Genomic DNA, 11,709 nt, shown 5'->3' with positions numbered 1-11,709 from the left:
GGATCATGGAATAACAGGCATTTTCCAAGTAACAGTTGCCTGGTGGACTCTCACAAAGCCACCTTTCCTCCCCATCCCCATGGCCATGGCTGAGTGCTGGCCTCATCAGATCCTGCCTAGATCCCTGCAACAGTCCCTTACTGGTCTTCTACATCCAGCCTTTCCTCCTTACCCTCCCACATCCTTCCACCTTACAGTGGAGTGGGCCAATTAATCCCCTGGCATGTTCTGTTCAAACTGCTACCCTGATGAACCCTCACTGGAGAATGTGGCCCCTCCACTGGAGGGGTCCAATGTCTCCCCACTGTCTTCAGATCAACATCCATCTCATTGGCTCATCACTGAGTCCTCACCTTTGACCTCTGCTCCCCTGGGTTGGTGCACCTCTTAACCCCAGAACCTGGGGCACAGGTCAGCTAGCTAGTCACCAAATTCATTTTGTTTTCCTTCTGGGAACACATCTAGACTACGTTACCCAAACCCCCTTGCAGCTAGATGTGTACATGTTTTAAGTCCTAGCCAATGAAATATAGGAGGGAGGCATGTGTGCCACTTCCAAGCTTGGCCCATAAAAACTTCTTGCATGATCCTTTACACTCTTTCCCCTCATCTGCCAGCTGGAGGTCAATGCCCAGGGTGCCCTTGGAAGCCATATGGAAGGTTCTAGAGCCTTTGTTAACCTGGATTAATAATAGTGGGGTTCAGAGTACCCCTACTCCCCTACTGCCACTGATTGAACTTTATTTGAGCAAGAAATTAACATCTATGGGGAAGACATAGCTCAGTGGTAGAGTGCATGCTCAGCACGCACGTGGTCCTGGATTCAATCCCCAGTACCTCCATTATAAACAAACAAACCAACCTAATTATTCCCCCCCAAAAATATTTTTAAAATGCAAAAAGATATACCAATTTGAAAAAGAGAAATTAACATGTATTATGTTAAGCCATTGACTTTTTAGAGTTTTATATGTTACAGCAGCTGGTGTTAAGCAGAAACCATAGCCTTGATCATTCCAGACTTGTTTGGGGGCCTCAGAAGAGCCTTGCGGGGTCTCTCAGTCCCCTCAGCCTCATCCTTTTGTCCAATCCCACTCATCCTTCAAGTCTAGCTCCATTCTCTCCTCCTCCACAGTGACCTCCCTCACTCCCCATGCCCCACTCCCCAGCTCAGTGGACCCCTCCTTTCTCTGTAGTGTGGAATTGCTAACATTTGTTGAGCACTTACTATGTGCCAGGCTCTCTGCTAAGACTTCACAATCATTACCTCTTTGAATCTTCATGACCACGTGAAGTGGATGCGACCATTCTTCCCCTTTTAAAGATGAAGCACAGAGGACTAAGCGACTTACCCAAGGTCACACAGCTAGTAAGCAGCAAAGTTAGGATTTAAACTCACGAAGACTGGCTCCAGAGGCTCCACTCTAAATGATGACACAACAATGTCTCTACAAACCCCATTACTACTCTTACATCCAGTAAGAATGTCTCCTATGGTGAGATTTTTAAACGCAAATTAAATATAACGTGATCCTTTAATTAGAGAGCACTGTTTATGCCAAGCAGATCATGGCTGGTTATAACACAGTGAAGAGTCTGCTACAGGGGAACTAGTAGAGGAGACGGGTGGGGGCTGGGGATGGCAGTGTCCTGATGTCTCTAGGACGCTTCTGGAGAGGGGCTTGGCCCTTTGTTACTCCAGCAGTAGACAGTCAAGGCAAATGGAAGGTGAGAAAATTCTGTCCTAGTGACAGTGCTGGGATGACAGAAAAAGAAAGGGCTTTTCCTCTTAAGCAAGAATGTGGGGACGTCTAAGGCTGGATTTGCTCTGTGATGTTCAGGTTTTACAGCCATGCACTTACAGCTGTAAAAGCGCCTTTATTATTGACATTCCTGAAGGGAAAATAACTTTGTTATGGCGAGTCTGAAACTACCCAGCCCTTAACCTCTTTCTCCCCATTGAAGCAATTGTCTCTACAATTCCATTTTTCATAACACAAGATTTCTTAGGAATGTAACTTCTGCATCCTCATAGAACATAGCACATGACTGGTGTCTATTGAGATGGCTGTTCTCCCATTTGAGTGCCCTGAGGGTGAGAGCAGGTCAGCTCCATTGCTGGGACCTTAGAAACTGGTGCAGAGCCTGGCATGGAGCAGGTGCCCAATGGCTGTTGGCCGTGTGCTGCTTCTGCTGCCACCCACCACCCCTCCCTAAAACCCACTCTTCCTTTCTCTTTTCTGTCATATCTTCTGGCAAATGAAACATCGCCAGCTGGTCTGACCCACCCTGATCTGTCTCCTGCACGCAGCCTGGTTCATTGCAAACCAGCATTGCCCAGAGCTCGTATTCATGTGAAATCACAACACACGCCGTCACATGCTGCCACCATTGTCACCACAAAACTCTTAGCAGCCCAAACAGACCTGGGTTCAAACCGCAGCTCCACTACTCCCTAGCTCAAAGATCCTGGACAAGTTATATAACCTCTATAATCATCTGTAAAATGGAGATAATAAAATACCTAGCGCCCAGGGTTGTCATGAAGATTAAATGAGATAATGTATAGAGCCTAGCATAAAACCTGATATAGAGGCACAAAACGAATTGTTGTTTAGCATTTTTTCTTCCTTACAAAAGTCCTGAGAGAGAAGACAGTTCTGGTATTAGTTTTCAGACGAGGAAACTGAGACACAGAAGCCTAGAGAGCAAGTCTTGGATCACACAGGTCCTGCAAACTCTATTTCTCCCTTTCTTGCTTCAGCACCCAGTGGGCCCCAGAAGCCCACTCAAGGAAGGAAACAGGGGAGGGCAAGTAGCTTTTGTGGTGGCCAAGGGTCTGGATGAGCCAGCTAAGCCTACAGACTTTGGCCCTGTGAACTGGACCTGCCCTCTGCCTCAATTTCTCTCAAATAGCCCAAGATCACATGAGCCACGGGATGGTGACCCCCTGCTCTGGCCACTAACAGTCCTGCACCAAGAGGTGGGAGTGCTGGGTCCTACCTTCCACTCCACAAGTCAGCAGGTGTGTGACTTTAGGAAAGTCACTTCCCCTCTCTGAGCCTCCATTTCCTCACTCATCTCTCTCCAGGGATAATAATACCTGCTCTATAAAGGTATCTTATTCAAAGGTCCAATGGACTACTGCATGTAAAGTACCTCACACAGGACACGGGATCTGGTCCAAACAGACATGCTCAGAAAGCAGAAGATGTGTGACGATGATGAGGTAGGGTGGTGGTGATGATGGTGATGATGGTGGTGATGATGGTGATACAAAATCTCTCCTCAGCAGAGTGGGACCAAGGCCTCGGGAGATTTGGGGTCCACCTAGATAAGTACTGAGCATGTTTATCCTGTGGGTCATGGAACACCATTAGAAACCAGGGTGAATCTAAGTGCTACTGGATATTATTGTACCCAAATCCTGCCCTGCCTTCATCTCTCTCCCTCAAGTCCCTAAGTGAAGAAAGAACCCAGACAAGAAACTAGAACTAGAACCCAGAACTAGAAAAGGGATGGCCCAGTTACACTGATTTTTAAATGCAGCCTTGGCCCCAAACCCAGTGCTAAGTTCTGGGCTGGACCATGGAGCCTACTTCACCTCAGTGAGCCGGACCCCTCTGGTCAGAACCTGCGTAGACCCCCAGCTGATTATTCCAGCCCATGACTAAACCCAAGTCCTGGCTGTTACCAAACAGCCCCTCTGTACCTGGGTAAACATGGGAGGAGACCAAGAGCAGAGAAGAGAGGATGCCCTGACTAGAGTGGCTGCCCTGAGGGAGAAAGTGAGCTGCCAAGGAACCAGGGAGCGAGGGAGCTCCAAAATCAAGAGATGGAGCAGGACTGCAGCAGGGAAGAAAGTGAAGCCACACCCATGGGCCAACCTTGATCATCTTTCAAATCTCCCAAAATCCCCAGACCCAGAAAGGACCTTGCAGATCAGCTGTCCTTCAAAGGCTAACAGAGACACCCTCAGGCTCCACCAGAGCCTCTGGGGGTCCAGCCCTTTGCACTGGCACGGGAGCAGCAGCATACCCCAGACCTTGAGCCCACACTTCATCTCCTGCTGTCCCCAGGTCTCCGTTCCAGCCAGGCCATCCCCTTGCTGGACAGGCAGCAGTGAGAACTGGTTCCAAGGATTTGCACAGCTTCTGCCCATTAGAATCTGGCCCAAATCCTTTAGCCTTGTGATTTAAGCCCACATCCCCAAGGCCCTATGCCCAGTGTGCCTCCACTTCACTCTTTCCAAGCCCACTCCAAGTCCTACTAGCTCCAGGAAGCCCTCCTTGTCCACCCCATTCCTCTCCCTCTTATGAGCTTTCACAGCCCCTTCTCTCTGCTTCCTTATTTAATAGATTTGGCCGTAAAACCCCTTATCAGAGAGCACCTTGTATTGTTCCATCTTTATATAAGGTCCTAATTCCCCAGCTATTTAGAAAGCCTTGTGACCTTTTAATCTGACTGAGCCTCAGTTTCCTCATATGCAAGACAGAAACATTGTCAACAAATAGATTTTTAGCACCTTCTTTATTCTAGACCCAATGTTAGAGGTGTGGGGAATACAAAAAACAGAAGAACATGGTCTCTGACCTCAGTGAGCCCTTGGACTAGTGGGGATAGCAAACACATTCACTCCTAACTAGAATCCAGATGGTATGGTAAATGGACAAGAGAGGGGCAAGCCTTCAGAGGCGGGAAAGATGTGGGCGGGCAAGATGTGGGCGGGCCTCTTGGGAGAAGCAGCATTTCAGCTCCGTCATCAGAGGGGATTGGATTCTATCAAGCAGGTGGAATAGAGAGGGCATTCAAAGCAGAAGGATATCATAGGCAACAACTTGGAGGGGGAATTGCCTATTTGAGAACAGCAAGTATTTCCATTTGCCTGGAATGTATAGTACTAGTAATAACGTAGAGGAAGATTCAGCTGATTGATTCAGCCTTTGGTGAAAAGCCTTTAGAGGGGAATGATACACTTGTTCCTAGTTCAGTTGAGGGGGAAAAAAAGAAAGAAAGAGAGAAAGAGAGAAAGGAAGGAAGGAAGAGAGAAGGAGAGAAAGAGAGAGAAAGAGAGAGAGAGAGAGAGAGAGAAAGAGAGAAAGAAAGAAAGAAAGGGGGAAAGGAAGAAAGGAAGAAAGAGAGAAGGAACAGCCTTTGAAAGTTTTTGAGGTGAAACAAATATGACATGATCAAAATATCATCAGAGAATTATTAATCTGGCAGTCTAAGGAGGATAGATTAAAATGGGAAGAAAATGGGGCACAGATAAACCACAATGAAATACTATTTCACATTCTTTCAGTGGGTGAAAATTAGAATGTCTGATAACATCAAGTGTTGGGGAAAATATTAATCAATGGGAATTCTCAGACACTAGTGGTGGGAGTGTTAATTGTTACAATCATTTTGGGAAACAATCTGGCATTATCTTATACAGCTGAACATTTCCATGTGTTCTATGCAAAACTATTTGACTCAGCAATTTCACTCCTAGACCAATATTCCCTAGAGCAGCAGTTCTCAAAGTGTGGTCCAGGGACCCTGAGACTTTTTCAGGGGATAAAGGAGGTCAAAACCACATTTATAACATATGTGAATGACATTATTTGACTTTTTCACTCTTGTCTCACAAATACACAGAAGTTTTTCAGAGGCTGCGATCATAATATCACAACAGACTGAACACAGAAGCAAGTATGAGAATTCAACTGTCTTCTACTGAGCCAGACACTAGAGAGATCTTGCAAAAATATTTAAACAGTGCCAATCCTCTCACTTTAATTTGTCTCAGAAAATGCAGTGATTTTTTCAGTTAAAACATATGATTTATGTTAACATTTAATGAGTTTGTTATTGCTATTTTAAATGAATTAATAAATAATATAGTTATATTTTTTCTGTTTTAATTTCTAATACAGTATGTATCCATAGCTATAACTCACATAAACAAAAGTTCTTTGGGATCCTGAAACTAAAATGTTTGGAAACTGCTGCCCTAGACAAACTCTTGCACATGTGAACCACAGGCATGAACAAAAATTCCTGTAATAGCATTATCTTAGCAAGATATTTATAATAGCAAAAACTGGAGACAACCCAAATGTCCACAAACAGGAGAATGCATTAAATTATTATGCTACAGTCACACAGTGAAATAGCATACAGCACTGAAAATAAATGAACTACAGCTAAAAAACCTAAAGGATATTTCTAAGATTTCTTTTTATTTACATTGAGTAAAATCCAGTCAGATCACAGAAGAACAGACTTCACAATATCATTCTTAATAAGCTCAAAAAACCTTACAAATTAAACATGTATATTTATGACTTACATATATGTGATAAAACTTTTTTTAAGCGAGAGAATGATAAATACACAACCTACCCTCTTAGCTGGAGGCTGAGGGCTGAGATGAAGGAGGAGCACCTACACAATGAACTGTTGTTGATAACGTCCCAGTTCTTAAAATGGGTGGTGGCTGATGAGTAGCCATTTTATTATGCTGCTTCATAGTGATATATATGATATATGCATTTTGTAGGTATCAAATATAATGTTAAAAAATAAACTGAAAATAGACTTACCTCAGGATCCAGCAATCCCACTCTTGGGCATATATCCAGAGGAAATTCTAACTCAAAAAAATATATGCACTTCAATGTTCACAACAGCACTATTTACAATAGCCAAGACATGGAAGCAACCTAAATGTCCATCAACAGATAACTGGATAAAGAAGTTGTGGTATATTTATACAATAGAATACTACTTAGTCATAAAAAAGAATAAAATAATGCCATTTGCAGCAACATGGATGGACATGGAGATTTTCATACTAAGTGAAGTAAGGCAGAAAGAGAAAGAAAAATATATGGTATCACTTATATGTGGAACCTAAAAAATAAAATCACAAATGAACTTATTTACAAAACAGACAGACTCACAGACATAGAAAACAAACTTATGGTTACCAATGGGGAAAGGGGATGGGGAGGGATAAATTGGGAGTTCGGATTTGTAGATACTAACTATATATAAAGCAGATAAACAACAAGGTCCTACTGTATAGCACAAAGAGCTATATTCAATACCTTGTAATAGCTTATAATAAAAAAGAATATGAAAAGGAATATATATATGTATAAATGAATATGCTGTATACCAGAAATTAATACAACATTGTAAATCTACTATACTTCAATTTAAAAAATCAATAATGTAACCCCTATTGCTCAGACTGTGGTCTCTAAATAATACTTCTCACTAAAAAGAAAGGAAGCAATAGGTAAGTAGCATTTTAAACTAGGAAACTATTAAAGCCCCTTTTCACCCTAAGCCCTCAGAGAAATGGCTGATCACAGGTCTGGGGCAGGAAATGTACAAAATGGAACATCTTGTCATTCTAGAAAGCAGGGAAGCTAGCAGAGACTACTGAGGTCATAATCAAAAAGACCTGGGAGCCAAGTAGAAGAGATTTCCATTAACCAAAGATGGAACCATTTGAGCACCAATAAAGATAAAAACTGAAATGGACCGAAACACATCACATTTATTTAAATCCATGAGTTCATAATGATACAAGATCATCTCATTGGTCACCTTTGGATAATGTTAGGGAACCAACTCATTATTTTTTAAATTGAAAATAAATGGAAAAAAAAATCAAGTACTTATCTTGCCTTTCCTGTGTGAACTGTACCTTAGGGTATCCAAATAGCTTATGAGAAGATGTTACTTTTTATACAAGCCCAGCTAAAGAGCAAAGGAAAAAATGACACTGTGGTGGTTATCATTCCTCTTGGGCCTATGAATGCTCAGATGGCTGGCACATCACCTGGCAATGCTTCTTAGGTTATCCAACTGTGCTCCAAAACTGTTCACAATCAAACTGACCATCTCATTGGTCAACTCCCCTGAATTTACATCATCAAGTTAGGAGGGTCCTACCAGAAGGCATTCATGATTCAGGAGTCGCTTCCTTTAACGGGTCCCTACCTCCTGTTTAGGAGTGAGTGGGGAGGAAGCTATACTCAGGAACCTCTCCTCAACTCTTGAAGATATTGCAAAATCTGCTGCTAAAGCAATAGCTGTTAAACAAAAACCCTAAGACTCTTTGGCCAAAGCTGTACTTGGTAATAGGATAGCCCTTGATTTTCTTTTAGCTGAGCCAGGAAGTGTCTGCGCTGTGGCCAGCACCACCTGTTGCACATGGATTAACACTTCTGGGGAAGTTGAAGCTCAACTACATAAGATCACTGAACAAGTTGCTTGGCTTAAGAAAGTTACTCCTTCAACGGGGTCTTTCTTTGATTTATTTGATGTTGATTGGTTTAGGTCTTGGGGACCATGACTCTGAAGTACTCTAGACATTAGGAATTATTCTGTTTGTAATAATCATACTAGTCTCCCTGGTGCACTGTTTTCTCTCAAAAGCCTTAAATGCATGTTTGCAGCCACTAACCACCATACCAATGATCTTCCTAAGACTGGAATGTCAGAAAAGGAAAGAAGAAAATGACCAAAAATGTGAACTTAAAAGTTGTAACCTGTGAATACCACAGAGACTCAGCAAAAAAACATAACCTATGACTCCCACACAAGGTCAGCAAAAACCACAAAAACTTCAAAGCAGCAGTAGAGAGTGGTGCTAATGCCTTAAGTTTTGATCAGATCTCTCGGCCTGAGAGATCTGATCAAAATAGGGGGGAATTGATGTCCATCAACAGATGACTGGATAAAGAAGTTGTGGTATACATATATAATGGAATACTACTCAACCATAAAAAGAATAAAATAATGCCATTTGTAGCAACAAGGATGGACCCAGAGATCATCATAGAAAGAGAAAGAAAAATATCGTATGATATCACTTATATGTGGACTCTAAAAAAAAAAAAGATACAAATGAACTTATTTACAAAACAGAGACAAATTCACAGACAGAAAACAAACATGGTTACCAGCGGGAAGAGGTGGTGGGAAGGGAAAAATTGGGAGTTTGAAATTTGCAGATCCTAACTACTATATACAAAATAGATAAACAACATGTTTCTACTACATAACACAGGGAAGTATATTCAATATCTTGCAGTAACCTACAATGAAAAAGAAAATGAAAAGGAATATATGTATGTACATGTATGACTGAAATGTTATGCCATCCACCAGAAATTGACACAGCATTATAAACTGACTATACTTCAATTTAAAAAAAAGAAAGAAAAGAAAGACAAAATAGGGGAATTGTTAAAACAAGACAATAGGCCCAAAATGGAGTCACTTATTCTAAGACCTTTGTCACCAAACCAAGATTTAATTACAGTTTCAGCCTCTCCCAAGAATGGAATCTTAAACTAGCCAATCAGGAATTAGCTGGTCAGCACTAGTGAGGTAATTAATCTGCCTGATGCACCTCTGCGGTTCCCTAAAGGAAGGCGACCTTGCCACAACCAATTCACTCCCTTCTACATATAAACGTCTTCTGTTTTGTACAGGTCCTCAGAGCTCCTTTCTATCTGCTAGATAAGATACTGTCTGATTCATGAATTATTGAAGAAAGTCAATAAGATCTTTTAAAATTAATTTAATGATAGAATTAGAATATCACTATTGTGCAAATGCTGAAGAAATAATGGATCTAAGTAATAATCATCTATGGCAGATAATAACAAAAAAAGTGACAACTAGACAATTTTGTGCTTCATGATAAAAGTTCACCCTCTGAAGTATTCTTGCTTAAAAAGCATATTTGATGAAGCCTCTAGATTTAACTACTAACATACAGGAAATACAGGGGACAAATGAACATATCAAATGACAAATGGGATACAATCAGCAAAGTCTGGATGTGGGAAACAGGATGAACAACCCAGCTTCTTCAAAAAATACAGAGCTGGGTTAAAATAAGAAGAGGGGGGAACCTACAGAGACTTAAGAGAGACAAAAGAGAACTCAAAGACACTATCAGCCAATTTGCAACATGTAGAACTTACTTGGATTCTGAATCAAATAAAATTTAAAAGAAATAAAATTATGAATTAACCCAGGAAATCTGAACAGTAACTGCACATCTGATGATATTAAGGAATTTGGGGTTATTTTTTAGGTTTGGTAATGACATTACAATTATGTACTTTTTCCAATTTTTTTGTTGTGGTGAAATATACATAAAACTTACCATCCTAACCATTAAAAAAATTGTTTGTTCGGTTTTTTGCAGTGGGTGGGGAGGGAGATAATTAGGTTTATTTGTGTCTTTATTTCTTAATCGAAGTACTGGGGATTGAACCCCAGACCTTGTGCATGCTAAGCAGGAACTCTTCCCCTGAGATATACCCTGCCCCTCAACATCCTAACCATTTTTAACAGCTCAGTGGTATTAAATACACTCATAATGTTGTGCTACCATCACCACTATCCATCTCCATAACTCTACTCATCCTGTAAAACTAAACAATGACTCCCCATCTCCCCTCTGTCAGCCCGCATTCTACTTTCTGTCTCTATGACTTTGACTACTCTAAGTACCTCCTATAAGTGGAATCATACAGTGTTTGTCTTTTTGGGACTGGTTTATGTCTATAGTTATGTATCTTAATGCATCTTTATATTTACAGACATGATGATACACTGTCTAGTCTAGGCTTTGCTTTAAAATAATCTGGGGGCATGGCGAGTGGAGGTGGGAGTTGGCAGGTGCAGATGAAACAAGACAGGCCATGGGCTGATAATTGTGAAGCTGGGTGACAGGCACACAGGGGTTCATGATTATCTCATACGTTGTTCTCTCTACTTCTGTATGAGTTTGGATTTTCTGTAGTAAAACTTTTTGTAAAGAGCAAAGGCAAAATAAAGATATTTCCAAGCAGCAGCAACAACAAAAGAAAGAATACCGAAGCAGGAGGGGATTACAATCGTTCAGATGGAGAATGGTGATGCCATGAGAGAGAGCAGGAGAAGCAGTCTGGGGGGAGCAGAGACAAGCTGGGTTTGCACACGTTGACTCTGAGATGCCACATTCCCTCACTGACGCATCCAGGCAGAGATCAGTGTGCATCTCGGAATGACCATTTCTGGGTCATTGAAGAAAAACTTCGAAACTAAACAAACAAGTTCCAACACTGCCATGGAGAGCGCTGTCTTCTTGTTTATCTCTGTCCTGTGTTTCCTGTCCAGAAACCAGTTCCGTATCTGTAACAAACAGCTCCTCAGTCCCGTGGTGACTCAAATTGATGCAGCACTCAGTACCTTGGAAACCATGAGAGAAGAGAGAAAACCCTAATGGGGGTGCCAGGAGCGATTTTCAGAGAAGCGACTTCATCTCACCTGACAGGGAAACTGAGGCTCAGAGAGCTGAAGTAGCCCTCAAGCACAGAGCTCATTCCTGATAGAGCCACCAGCAGAGCTCAGGGCTCCAGGTTCTCAGCTGAGCAGGATTGGACTAAGGAGGCAAAAAATAAGTAGTATTTTAAACTAGGAACCTATGGAGGCCCCCAGGCAAGTCCTCTGGTCACCCTATGGAAAATCCATCACTCTTAGTGACACTGAACAATGCAAATCTACAGGGACTGAGACCTGCTGGACATCAGCCCTGGGGACTCTCCCCACCCCTACCCTGCCCCTCAGCTCCTGCAAAATGGAGCCCCTCCTCTCAACCTCATATCAGGGATCTCCCGCCATCCATCCAGGCACCCAGGCAGAAGCCAA

Source organism: Camelus bactrianus, chromosome 13, assembly GCF_048773025.1.
Source record: "Camelus bactrianus isolate YW-2024 breed Bactrian camel chromosome 13, ASM4877302v1, whole genome shotgun sequence".
Classification (NCBI taxonomy): domain Eukaryota; kingdom Metazoa; phylum Chordata; class Mammalia; order Artiodactyla; family Camelidae; genus Camelus; species Camelus bactrianus.
This window is presented reverse-complemented; position numbering follows the sequence as displayed.